This window comes from Metopolophium dirhodum, chromosome 7 (genome assembly GCF_019925205.1).
Source record: "Metopolophium dirhodum isolate CAU chromosome 7, ASM1992520v1, whole genome shotgun sequence".
NCBI lineage: Eukaryota > Metazoa > Arthropoda > Insecta > Hemiptera > Aphididae > Metopolophium > Metopolophium dirhodum.
Window position 1 is genome coordinate 7,939,679 of NC_083566.1, and position 14,238 is coordinate 7,953,916.

Sequence of the window (14,238 nt, forward strand, 5' to 3'; positions counted from 1 at the left end):
TAGTACGTATGCGTATTTTTACCCATATAAAATATTATATAGGTATATGAGAAGTAGGTATACGAGCGGACGATGGAGGTCTGAACGCGTTTCGCATCCGCTTGCGAAACGAGTGCGTTTCTTTTCGAGGTTGTTGCTCCTCGTATTCGCGTCTGACGCCCACGTGAATAATAATAATAATAATAATAATATATAAACTCCCGATAACGTATTATGAGAAATAAAAGAATAACCATTATTATATTATCGGTCGCATGCGGAATAAATCATAAAAATACCAATTGTATGCAAAGCTTGTCGTCGTCGTCGTCAGCGGTGCACCGAACGCGCGTTCATATAATAATAATATGATATAGGTACCCCGGGTACAGCTGTAGCCTATGTAATACGCGTATGCGAATGCGAGAGACGCCATCACGGGCCCATAAATCCACATCGGAAGCTCATTGATTCATTCCGGCCCGATCGCGCAGACGTTGTAAATATGCACTCGGTCTTATATCAAATATTGTCAGACCGCGTTCGATAAATCCGCTCGCTCGGTCGTATCGGCGATTTCTTTATGCACATTCGCATATTATTATTATATGTGTGCTGCTGCTGCTGCTGCACGTGTGGCATATAGGTACCTACACACACACACACACATATACGATATGCCTATAATGTGCATGATATATACAAAATATATCGGTATGTGTATAATAATAATAACGTATAAAAGCACACGGTAATAAAAATATTATAGCTGCGCCTCAGCGTTCTTTTGGACGCTACTTATATTTTATAATATATTATTAAAAAAATATATAGGTAGGTACGTCGAACGATGCGAACACTATATTGCATGTACCTATCATGTATAATATAGTATGTATCGTCATGGTGAATTATGTACCGCAACTATGTAGGGTTGAAACAAGATTAAAAAGTAAAACTATGTATATATGCGTATATTATATCATATCATATTGCGTAGATAAGTACAACAAACTCATATGTATATATGCCTATTGTGATTTATTTATTTTGCGGTCGCTGGTAAATACGTAATGATATCATACTATGTAAAGATGAAAATTAATAATCATCACGCGAATCCTTCAAATAAAGTACTTTCTTAAATAATTAACAAGTAATACATAACAGGTACGCATATAAATATATAATATTATATTTTGTGTAAGTATCTACCTATTGTAATACCAATGTATATATAGGTTCGCAGAATCATTTTGTTGTGAAAACTGTGTTTTTCTCTTACAATGTTTGGTTTTTTTTTATAAGCAATAAACATTGAACAGACATAAAAAATTATATATTAAAAATTCCCATTTATGGCATTCACACCGCAAATCTGTGGTTATCGGCATCTTTAGGCGATTCTCAGTAGAGAATATACAATATAACCAACCACAATTTAATATCGCTTATATATATATAATATAATACGCACAAGGTTTAAAATGTTGGGCAAGGGCTGAAACTAAAGCGAAAAAACAAATAACTAAACAATGATATATGTTATTTTTATGGCCATTTTTCGCTGGGCAAACAAATTTATGGTTTTTTTTCTAATAAACACAATATCGTTTATAGTGCCGTTCGCTTGTGATATATAAGAAATAATACCAATACTATAAAATATAAAATGTTTATGTATACATATTATATAGGTATACTGCAATATCTAATTAATATTATCACTGCAAATATAATATATATGCTTCTAAGACAATAATATAGACATTTTGAACAATAATGAAATATTGTAGGTGGTACCTATATATAATATATTTATTATTTATGTATAAGTGATGTCCTGCGACTTGCTTGATATAGGTATGGTATCTGTTCCGTTCGTATCACTCGGTATGCGATACCTGCAGCAGCACCTCAACTGCATATAAAGTATAAATCGTAAAATTTATGATATTTTATGATATTGGGTTGTTGAAAACCCAAAACGAACACAATGATCGTAAATCGTTGGTATATATTTCATTAAAAAAAAAAAATGGAAAAAAAAACAAAGAAAAACTCCGAGGACAATGTAGAAAAAACGACTTCTGGTCGGCGGCGGCGTTCAATAAAAACGCAATTCGGGCGCATGCGAGAGGGCATCCGCGTTGCATTATATACGATTTTATGACATGTTTATTGTAATATGGAGCTGTTGTAAAATATAAAATAATAATAAAGATTCTCCGAATCCGCGCGCGTTTTGGTAGCTGCCTCGTTAAAACGTTATTAGTGTGAACGCCGGGAGGTTCCGGACGGGACAGCAGGAGCCTATAAACGTGTCACCTAAACTGGTGCTAATATAATGATCACCGGTGCTGCAGCTCGCCGTGGATTTCGATTTTAATCCGTTGGCTGATATATTGAATATTATTATCGTCGCGAGTAAGAACGGAAAAAAACACACTCTGTCATCAGACGTCATATTGCGAGGGAAACTGTGTATATTTTCCTCTCGAAATATATCTATGTACCGTAGGTATATATATATTTATGACGACATTGTTAATTAAATTTAACCAGGGTGGTCCTCCGGCTACGGCTTCAAGAGAAACTACGCACATACATATAGATGTGTGTATAATATTATTATTACATGCGCAATGACGACGCATGCCGCGGTGAAACGGCGGCAGCAGTGGCGGTGCCAAGAACGTGGAGACTTAAACGGTCGTTGATAAACGTGCGTATAGATGACAGTCGAAATGCGAACATTATAATGTTGTACGCGTCGTCGTTTGTAGTTAGTGGATATGATTATATATAATATATTATATAATATAGTTTTAGGATAATTTAAACGGACGGCACCACGAGGCCGCGTGCTTGGTGAAAAACGCGTGTGTTTATCTATATCGCGTTAATAACAATAATAATGCATAATATAATATTATAAATTATAATATATAATATACAATATACATAGGTGCCCAAGCCCTGAATTCTGATTATATAGGGCAGCGTAGGAGACTATAAGTCCTCGGGATCCATATACATATTGAACTTCACGTCTATATATTATATAGTAATACCCATGGCGAAATATGTGGTAATTCCTATGTAATCTTATATTAAAATTATATCAAATGGTCGTTTTTACTTTTTTTTCAATACAAAATTCAACAATAATTATTTTTTATAAATTGTATTATTATATTATAACTATACAAAAAACGCCTACCGAAAACAAAATATACCCGTACCTATAATAGCTTTTAACGTTAATTATTAAAATACGTGTTACTTAGTACCTTTTTATCAACTATGTCAATTGTTAACTTTACTTTGTTAAAATTTTACATTTAAATAACAATAAAATTGATTTAGTACCTACATATATTATACCGGGTGATTTTTTTTTATCATTAAACACTGATTATTTCAAAAAGTATAAATGTTTTTGAAAAAAGAATTTTACATGGCTTCTAGTCACATTTTAAAAATATCTATATATTATTTTAAAATATTTTTTATCCTTGACATTTTTTAACATATTAAATGTTGTGAATGACAACATACATTTTTAATTTCACATTCCATATAAGAATACTTTTCTGAGTACATATTTCATTACATAAATATCAAATTTAGGACGAGAAGTTTATGAGTTATAAGTATTCTAAGTTTTGATGAACGGTGTGTGTAGTGGACCAACATTTTGCGGTGTAACCGCGTACCACTACACTTCGCTCATCAAAACTTAAAATACTTATAACACAAATACTACTCGTCCTAAATTTGATTTTTATATATAAAAATAACGAGAGAAATATTCTGCTTTCGAATATGAAATTAATACTGTTTTTTGTAGTTCAAAAAAAGTAAAACACTTAAAAAATTATAAGAATAGTTACCAAATATTTAAAAGTATAATTTTAAAAACAACTTTAAACAATGTAAAATAAATATTTTCAAAAACATTAATACTTTTTGAACAATGGTGTTCTGCATTTAATGAATCAACCCGGTAAACATTATATTCTACACGGGTGTTTAACGTATAAACAATTTATACGTTGGTTTTGATTTTTTTAAACTATATTTTTATAATATTTTGTTTTAAATTCAATGACCATATACGTTAAAGTATTATTACTGAATCATATATTATTATAGTTTAGGTATTGGAGTCAGTGTTACGCAATGTTCAAATCGTTATTCGTTTATAAGAACTCGACTGTAATTGGTTCTTCATTGGCGGGGGGCCCTCAACTAAGTATCGGCCTCTAGACCTCTTAGGACTTAATCCTGGTTTGTAAGTCTCAATCTAACGCGGGTGTAGGTCGGATTTACATAATATGCAGTTGGCAGTGAAAACCAGCGTTGCATGAAAAAACGCAATAATCGTAATTTCACGTTCCCTGCAGCAAATGTCCAAGTGGCTCTTTTGGTTATCGTTTAATATTTCAAATTTCAATAGATATTGATATTATATATGATATAATGTACAGGATGCTCAAAAAGTTTTGAAACGGTTATTACTAATTTGTTATAGAGTCTAACATAATTGTTAGACTAATCAGGACTGATTAACGAGAATATTATATAATCAATGAGGTGATTACATATTTTACCTAATAAATGTACAACTGTGTTATTCCTGTATGTACCTACTTATAGGTATAAAAACATGTAAACAGTAATTAAAGCGTTTTCAATTTTTTTTCAAAACATCAAATTGTATGTAAAGTTTGTGATTTAGACTGATTATAACACGAGTGATGTATTTGGTTATGCGAAGCGCAAGTTTCTATACATCGATTCGATTACAAATTAATAATAATTATTGTTAGTACCTATATATTGTTATACAAACTGCATTCTTTTGACGCGCGTGCTGCAGTACTAATACAATAATAATGGGCCTAATCGTATATTATATACTAAACTACGACTTATGAGACCATTGATCGCACACTATATATAGTTATGTTGAAAAAAAAATTAGTCATCATTAATTTTGTAGACGCCTGTTAATAATGCTGTCACAATTGCGCATACATTCCGACTCCGATAACACGCGCAGTACCTACCTACATGTATAATAATAATAATATAACAATATAATAATATAATAGTATATACGAGTACCAAACGCGATGCACTCGAAATATTATGCGTTTTAATCAACATTCCAACGTGATTTAACATTTTTTCAACCATCCTCGCGCCCCCGCGTTCTTTTCGTCTATTCTTTTAAAATATTCATTGGATATTAAACGGATCATATAAAGAAGACAAAAAGGGCTCCGGGTGGCGGTAGCCACCTTTTAATAGGGGCACCCTCTCAGTATAGATCATTAAACACGGCGGGGCGCACGTTCATTAGTATATGCGTACATAGGTACCTGAAACATATCTTCGAGAGTCTGCCGCAAACTTCTCACGAGACAAGCTGTTTGTTTTTACGTCTTCGTTTTTATTTCTTTTATTTTGTGTTTCGTTCTGCGCCGCCGCAGGGTAATACTCTCGACATTTTGTTTTCAAATTACAAATTAATTTTTTTACGCAAATGGTAGGTTTAGGTATGTATATAGGCAAAAGCTGGTAATAGGTATAAGCTGCAGTATACGTATACACTACGATAATGTAATTCCAGGTTTTTGGACTAGGAAGATCGCACCGTCATACGGTATTGTGAAATATCATAATAATAATATATATAGATTACCGTTATTATCGTACCTATACGTTTTTATGACACCAGAAACATATTATATACTATGAATGTTATACACTTATATATAGCCGGTAGTACTGTAATCTACTACTGTCGTTTGCAATTTTATGCGTTTTGCTTTACAATTTTGTATAGCTGCAGCATTCGTTACCAATAGATGACCTATCCTACTCGATAATTAACTTTTTATCGTAAACATAATACATTATATATAATATATTATATACTATTATAAAAGATATTAAATATCAAAAAATGTAAAGGTGCCTACCTATATATATTATTATAATATTGATCTCGCAATCGGAATTCCGAATACGTTGTGAACATGTTTTATATATTTATTGAATTCGACCGTCGTGTAACGTACCTACGTTATTTCTTACCATTATATACCACAACATCGAACACATTATAATATTATTATTATTTTCACGCTATAACCGTTTTTGAAATTCCATAGCATTATAATGACTATACGATATATTTCGTAGTAGATCGTGGGAATGACGAGTTTTTACGGATGCCAAAGTGTCATATTAATCTCCCTTTCGTAATAATAATAATAATAATAATAATAATAATAATTTTATTTCGTTTTTTTCCTTCGAGTCAATTGACTTATGGTATATAGTACGCCCGGAGGCCGAGGAATCAAAACATACAAGACGTATTCGCCCGTGTAGATAATGTTGCGGAGAAACAATGTAAACCGGAGCCTCGTGATAAATCATGGGTTTTCGAACAGATATACGATTAAAATGAAAAAAATAACACGAAAATAAAAACAATATACACACACACGTATTATACGAGTATGTAGAGTTCCAGTGGCCTCAGGCTTCCCGAAGGCCCCCCGGTGAGCCGGTAACCGACGCTCCGAATAATTGGAAAATGTTATAATGAACACGGTAATTTATGGGTCTACTGGACGATCGATATGTGACCGTGATGTTAATACCACCGTCAACTTTTGATCTACATAATATAAATATATAATACGTATGCAACTAAAAGGCGCATATTAATTCAATTATCTTGTGCATACATCATATTATTATGTTGTTGTTATGTATAGCACCTAACGCTTTGCTCGCAGTATATGTTATCCACAATAAACGTTGTTGTACGCGTATTGTCACGACATGTGTGAACGTGTAGGATGGTCGTATATAATATACAATTGAATGGATAAGAAAGTAGATATTTGAGTACACATATTATTATGTATAGATAAAATAATATACATAATGCAACTATATACGTATCCAAACATAATGAAATAATATATTTCACGGAACGATTAGAAAGCTAATTGATTAACATAATATGGGACTTTTCTAATTTTCAATTAGTTTTGAATAGATAATCCACATAAAGCATTTTCGGATTTTTTTTTTTTAAGATACATTGTAAATGCAATAAAGGTTAGAAATAGTCGGTAAATCTAGTTAATATTCATACGCATTAATGCATTCAATGTATATACATTTAATAGGTACGTATTGCATATAAAAGCATAATATCGGTTCAGTGTTTTTAATGAAGCATTAATAATCGCTATGAATAATGAAAAATTTACATTTTACTATAGATATAGGTAGTTAAGATTTCAGCAATCAGAGTTTATTCAAATTATGTATAACTTGTCAAAAACATAATACTCAAACTCTCCTCGTTACGTAATACCAGTAACTTGAAGACTGCAGTCATATCAATTATAATAAATACGTCGACATATTACTTTATAGTCTTACCAAATTAGTAGGGTGTTTGACCTGTAATAAATCCTCTGTGGACCTACAGGTTAGTGGTTATACGCTGGCCGTTTGATTTTTTTTTTCGGGTTTTATCTTTGTATACATCAAGATGTTTGTATAAGACGGGCAATGTAAATGTAAATCAATGTGGCCTACAAGTTACAACGCGATTTGAAAAACATACACTAATTTCAAGAATATATTATAATAATATATACGCTGTTCGTCTGTTCATAATTATTGTTCGACGAATCTCTTCTGGATACAACATATATAGGAATAATACTATACTATGGATATTTAAATCGAAAAGTGTTTTATTTTTTATATATATTTTTTATCTACTGATGAGATAAGCGCATATAATAGTTGTGACAAATTAAATATAAGATTTGAGAATTTACTGCACACAAAACCAGTCGGTTCGAACAGACGACAACAGCAATAATATATTGTTTATCGTCCCGAAGTCGAAACCACTCGCATAACAATATATATACGCGTTGTACATCGACTTGCACACACGATCCCGGAAGACGCAATAAATTATATTATTATCACTGCTCCACGGTTCAACTTGCCGAACAATACACGTTGTAATAATGTATAATATTATATAATATAGGTACCTAGTGACACGATAGTGCTATGATAAATACATCGTCGTTGGTCAACGCGGTCCCCGTAACAAAACCAAAAAATCTACCAAAGTTAGGTTGGCCGCGCCACAATAATAATATTATATCAGACGCCGCTGCAAGATTAATTATACCGAGCTGGCTGGCTGGCTGCAGGAGTCCGTCGTCCGAGTGTAACAACTACAGCTATATATATGATATGACGGGGGTTAAAAATTGTGAACCCGTCCCGATATACGTACGTTAGGTATCTATACGTGTGTTTTTTCTTTCTCTTTTCCTGATATTTTTTTTTCTTTTTGTACCAGTCAGCTAGCCCGCTGTTCTCTCGCTGCCACGGGTTGTTATTTCTCGCACATACGCCTTGCGCGGCGTTATTCTATGTCAGGTACATAATATATAAATCGTTGTGTATAATATGCATCACCGGCCGATCGATCGATCGCTTATCAAAACAATCGGAAATTAGTGGTCCCATTGTGTCGGTGTACAGGAGAGGACGTGTATTGCGGGCCGTTTATACGCGTATAATACTATTACTACTACTAATAATAATAATAATAATATTATATAGGTACTGTCTAGTGTCTATACCAACCCACCCGTATACCTATGTGGTATATACAGGATACGTAAGACGTGCTTCGAGATAAACGAACACAGCGCCGCCGCCGCCGCAGACGGAATATCATACGTGGCGGAATTTTCCTCTCTGCTGCTGCTTGAGCGACGGGAAGGCGGCGAAACGTTCTCATCGACCGATGAGTCTCATCTACGGCGACGACGGGTGCGAAACATATGGTTTTCGGGCGCCACGCGGTGAGTATATACATATATATATATATATATATACGTAGGGTTTTGTGTGTTATTATCAAATTAGCATAATGTACTTATGCGCCGCCGCCTCCGCCGTGTAGGATGGTGAAACACAGAGTTGTGGATGTTTTAGAGGAAAAAAAAACTGAAAGGCAATCTTATGATTAATGGCCACGACCGGGACCGCGGTAAATGACGTTCGAGGGGTTATCTGTTATAATATTATATTATTACCTATATGGATACGTGTTGTGTTGCCAATTGAAGAAGTCGCTTACTTTTTTTTTTCCTAGGTCGTCAGAGCGGACGGGAAAAAAAGCTAATTAGAGAACCAGCGGGGAGCGCACAGCCGGGTGACCACAGGGGTCTCTCTGCGCGGGTCTCTCGCGGCCCTTCGTCTGCCAGCGCGGACACGCCCTGCTACTGTAGAAGCGCTCGCCGGCCTGAATCGGTATTTATACCATGGTTATGTTGTTGTGGTTGTGCCGCCGAGGGACCGGTGCGTTTAACAGAACTAATAAACCGTCTAATGTTTCCCCGATGACGGCGGCGACGACTACGACGACGGCGATGATGACGGAGAAGTGTTTTTCGCCGACTCTTTGTCGGCGGGTGGCAAAACTGCCGTATAGGTACTGGTTGGCAGTTCGATGATTAAATGCTTTTCGTCATTCTTCTACTGTCTGGCCCGCGGGTACCTTCTAAACGCCGCCGACGGCGGTTGGAACGTTCGCAGCATTTTCCCTCCCAATAATTCGCGTGTTTACAATGTAAAATCGAAACAGCTACTAGGCACACGTAATAATAATAGGTAGGTAGGTAGGTAGCTACATCGTCATAAACGCGCACGCTGCTGCAGGTACAGAAGAGAAACAACGTCGCTGAAGCGTTTCGCCGCAGTTATTGGTTCGTCATAATGAGGGACCGTTTTGTTGTTATTAATGTTTCGATTATCCGCGAAGTGCGAATAATCGCGAGTGACTTTGAGTTGTAGCGTACCTGCGTGACGCCATTGATCACGTTCAGAACACTGGATATAGGTGTTAAACTGGTTTATTATTTTGTAATAAATCACAGTACAAATATATAAATTATTTGGAAGCAATAATTTAAAATGGTTTATATATCACAGCGATACACATAGCTCGGCAAGAGCAAAAATATAATTTATAATATTAAATTGGTGAATAGGTACTTACCTGTAACCAACAAGGGGGCACCGCTATAGAATTGATAAAAACGTTTTACAGAGGTAAAAAAGTAACGAGAAACATATATTATTATTGTCAATTTCAGGAAAATAAATAGCACAGGTATATCATCATATAATATAATATATATTATAATACACATATTATTATGCAGCTGGGACGTCGAAACATTACGAATAAATGGATGTGCATAATATAATATGTTCGCACTACACTGGATTCTCTATTTAGCATACGCAGGCCGATGCCAGAATATAATTTCGCGAACGGAAAAATATTAAAAACATGCATATTTTACCTTGTGTATAACACGTATATATAGCGTCTTAGAAAATAGCTGCTATATAATAATGCAAAATAGTTTAAAAAACTAAATATTGAATATTTGTGTTTAATGTGAACGAGCAGTGTATATACATCCGTATATAACGTGACCAGTATAAAAGTATAGATACGTATTTTAAAGTGCGTAGGTTGCACGATATACGTTTTTCTCTGGACATAATATACTGGTATCTACCAGCTAGGTATACGACATTGAGGCAAGTGTGCGAATAGCGTCGTTATTTTTCCTTAACTATAATATTATATTATTACCCACCTCTATAATGTAGTATAATATAGTATAATCTATGCGTTTCGCGGTTATATTATTACCTATATACACATATTATACGCCGCGTAAACATATTTTATAATATACGCCCGACCATATATCATGGGACGCGATCTAAATGAAAACGGTGTACAACACTTGTATATATTATATTATTGCTATTATCATATGTACGGTAAATTTATATTTGGCTCGCGAACAGAAAACCTCTCGTGTCGCAGTACTATTCGGCAGTGCGACTACTTGAGCGGGTTTGGCGTGTCGGCAACCTATATACCTACAGAATAATGATAATAATAATACGTATGAGACCTGCACCGTCCGTCGTGTGGTCGTCGTCGTCGCCGCCGCCGTGGGACGATAAACCCATCAGAAGTGGCGACGTCCCGCGTGGCCCTTTCCGGTAGCCTTGTGCGTGAAACATATATTATTATTACTATCGCGTATGTATACACGTGTAGAACTACGGTGTAAGTAGGTATTAATACAAATATATCATAAGAGCACATATATTATATTATTATAATATGAGCGCGTGACGGCGGCCAATAAAAATAAAAATAAAAAATCGCGGCGGCATGTGAGACTGTACGCATAATATAATATCATAACATGCACAGTGCCTGTATCGGCGATGGCGACATTTATTTATTATTATTTTTATTTTATACGCACACACTGTATGTGCACACCACCACGGCTTTTCACTCGGATCACGCGATCCAAATATTTAGACAACGCCGGCGCGCGCGATGAATAATCGCGTCTGCGTCTGTTACAATATCGTTATGATAATATTGTAATACGCTGCAGCAGCAGCAGCAGCAACGGGCAAAAAGAAACGAATAAAAAACTATATCTAACGACACGGACCTCGCCGCACTTTTTTACCGGGCGTGTGGGTCCCGCGTATAACGCACGGCGGCCGCGACGATTTTTTGCCCACACACTCTATACAGCTATTATGATAATATTATACGTATAGACTATTATATTATACACCATTAGTCGTATACCCGGTTTGCGGTCGATGTCCGGTGGTAGCAGCTGGTATATGACACGCGGTAGGGCGGGGTGGGCGAGAAATAAACATAGGTACTAATCGTTATAATAAACAAAAGTTATAGACGTTTGCGGTAGTGCATACATAATAACACAATATTATATTATAACGATGACAAATACGCGGTGCGGTATACACAATAATATTATTCACGATATGTACACGCATTAAACATATTTTGAAATCATCGTACGCCACAGCGTGTTATTATATTATAATATTGTAATATTCCTACCAAACGAAAGTGTCACTAATGGGTGGCTGCTCTCCTCAAATGTTTATCACTATAATATGTCATATTATAGTGATAAACATTGTATAATCTATTGGAATATTTTTTTATTTTTTTTTTATGTTTCAATACCTTATATTTTGTCATTCCTGTATCATATATTTACTTATTGTGCCTTATTGTGCAGATTGCTAATTTCCATATAAAAATAAAAAAAATAATAAATAAATATTATAATATTCACCGAAACCACCATAATATTGTAAAAGTGCAATAATAATAATAAAAAAAAATAATATTATGCACTCGAGTTGCACTATAGCACTCTTATACACACACATCGCATAACACATTTCGTACACGCACAAAGAGACACTTACACACATATGCGACATATTATTATTCGCGGACCCGGTCGGAATGCAGTCTCTGGTGGATATAACGTGTATAATAATAATAATAAGCGCGCGCGACGAGCGAGACCAGTTTGGCAGCCATTTGTCACGTATATATTATATTATATTATTATATTATGAGACCCCCTATGTGCCGCCGCCTAAGTCGCGCACGGGCACGGCACGACGACAAGTAAATAAGGCATGTCGTCACGTCTATATAGTAACGTTTAACATTATACAATAGTGCCTATTATAGTATACTATGGTCTTATATCTATCATCTATGCATTAATCGCACAACGGCTCATGGATTTGGACAACGAATTTGATACAGCTGCTGCAGTTGCAGGACTTGCGCACTCGGGTTGGACTACTGGTATAGCTAGGTAGGTACCTACGTTATAGTTACGCGCGTGTCACTATAATCGATATTAATTATGAGTCAATTATACTGCTGTTATAATATGTTACCCTGTCCACAATGCTACGATTAATATCTACGCGCATTAGAAAAAAAAGTAAAATTATTTCAAATTAAAGAAGGTATATTGAGAATGAGCTAATAGCAAATGCTCGCTATTTACTATAGTTAGTGACTGGTTGACAAGGAACGAATATTTGAAAATCACTTCCAAATTAAAAAAAAACTATAGGTAGTATGAAATGGTCTAAAATTTCCAAAATTTAATTTGTTTTATAAAATCAAAATGTTCACATACCCTATATATATTTATTAGTCATATAATAATTCAACGAAGCAACACGTCCACTACTATTATAACTATAAAGTTAAGACCAGGTCGACCGTTACTTAATTTTGTTACTTACTTTTGTTATTTAATATTTATAACCAATAACAGGGGCGGACTGACCCAGTGGTCCACTGTCATAGAGGACAGTGAGCAGCTGTAATTGGTTGGGTTTTGGGCCGATGGCTTGTAAGTGGTACGATTATATCATATAAGGCATAAACAAATAGCAATGTGACACAAACATAATAGGATTATAAATTTATATGAGACAGAGATGTCAACAAACTTTAATAGTTAAATGTTTCAGTTTCTATAACGAATAAACCATAAACGAGTCTCTTGTATTTGCCATTATATTATTTTGGGGGCAAACAAATATTTTGGCACCTAAGTCTCCTCTAGTTTCCAACACATTACGCACATGGTCAGGGTTATTTACATTTAAAAATATATAAATTTCTAAGTTCTTATAAATTCAATATAAATTGTGTGGTTTTGGGATTCATTGAAAATGTTATACCTATATCTAAAGTTAGAATTACTTATTAAGCTGTATAGGTACACTTAATTATTTAAGGTTAAATTAAACATTATTCGTGTAATGTATAGCCTTAATGGGTAAAATTCGAAAAGAGGGTGTACAATATTCAAAAAAAAAATAACGATTACCATCATACGGTTTTCATCATAAAAACTGCATCATTTCAATTTTAAACATAGTTGCATTCTTTTGTTTGTTGTTTATGAAGATACGTTTATTCGGTTATTTCAAGGCTTAACCTATTATAACACGAAAAGAAAACATCGAATATAATATATAATATATGATACAGCGGAAACGTTCCTTTGGTGTTAAAGACCGACTTATCTGTCGTTTGTTCAATGTCAGCAAACTGGAAATCAATATTTGCCCGAAACGTCGTAAAACGTATTATTATTATTTAAAGATGAACAGCGAAAACGTGTTAATTTTGTCTTTTCGACGACAGTTCCCACGGACAGAGGTGTCGTGTTTACCTAACCAACTAACCGATCCTAAGTACACAGG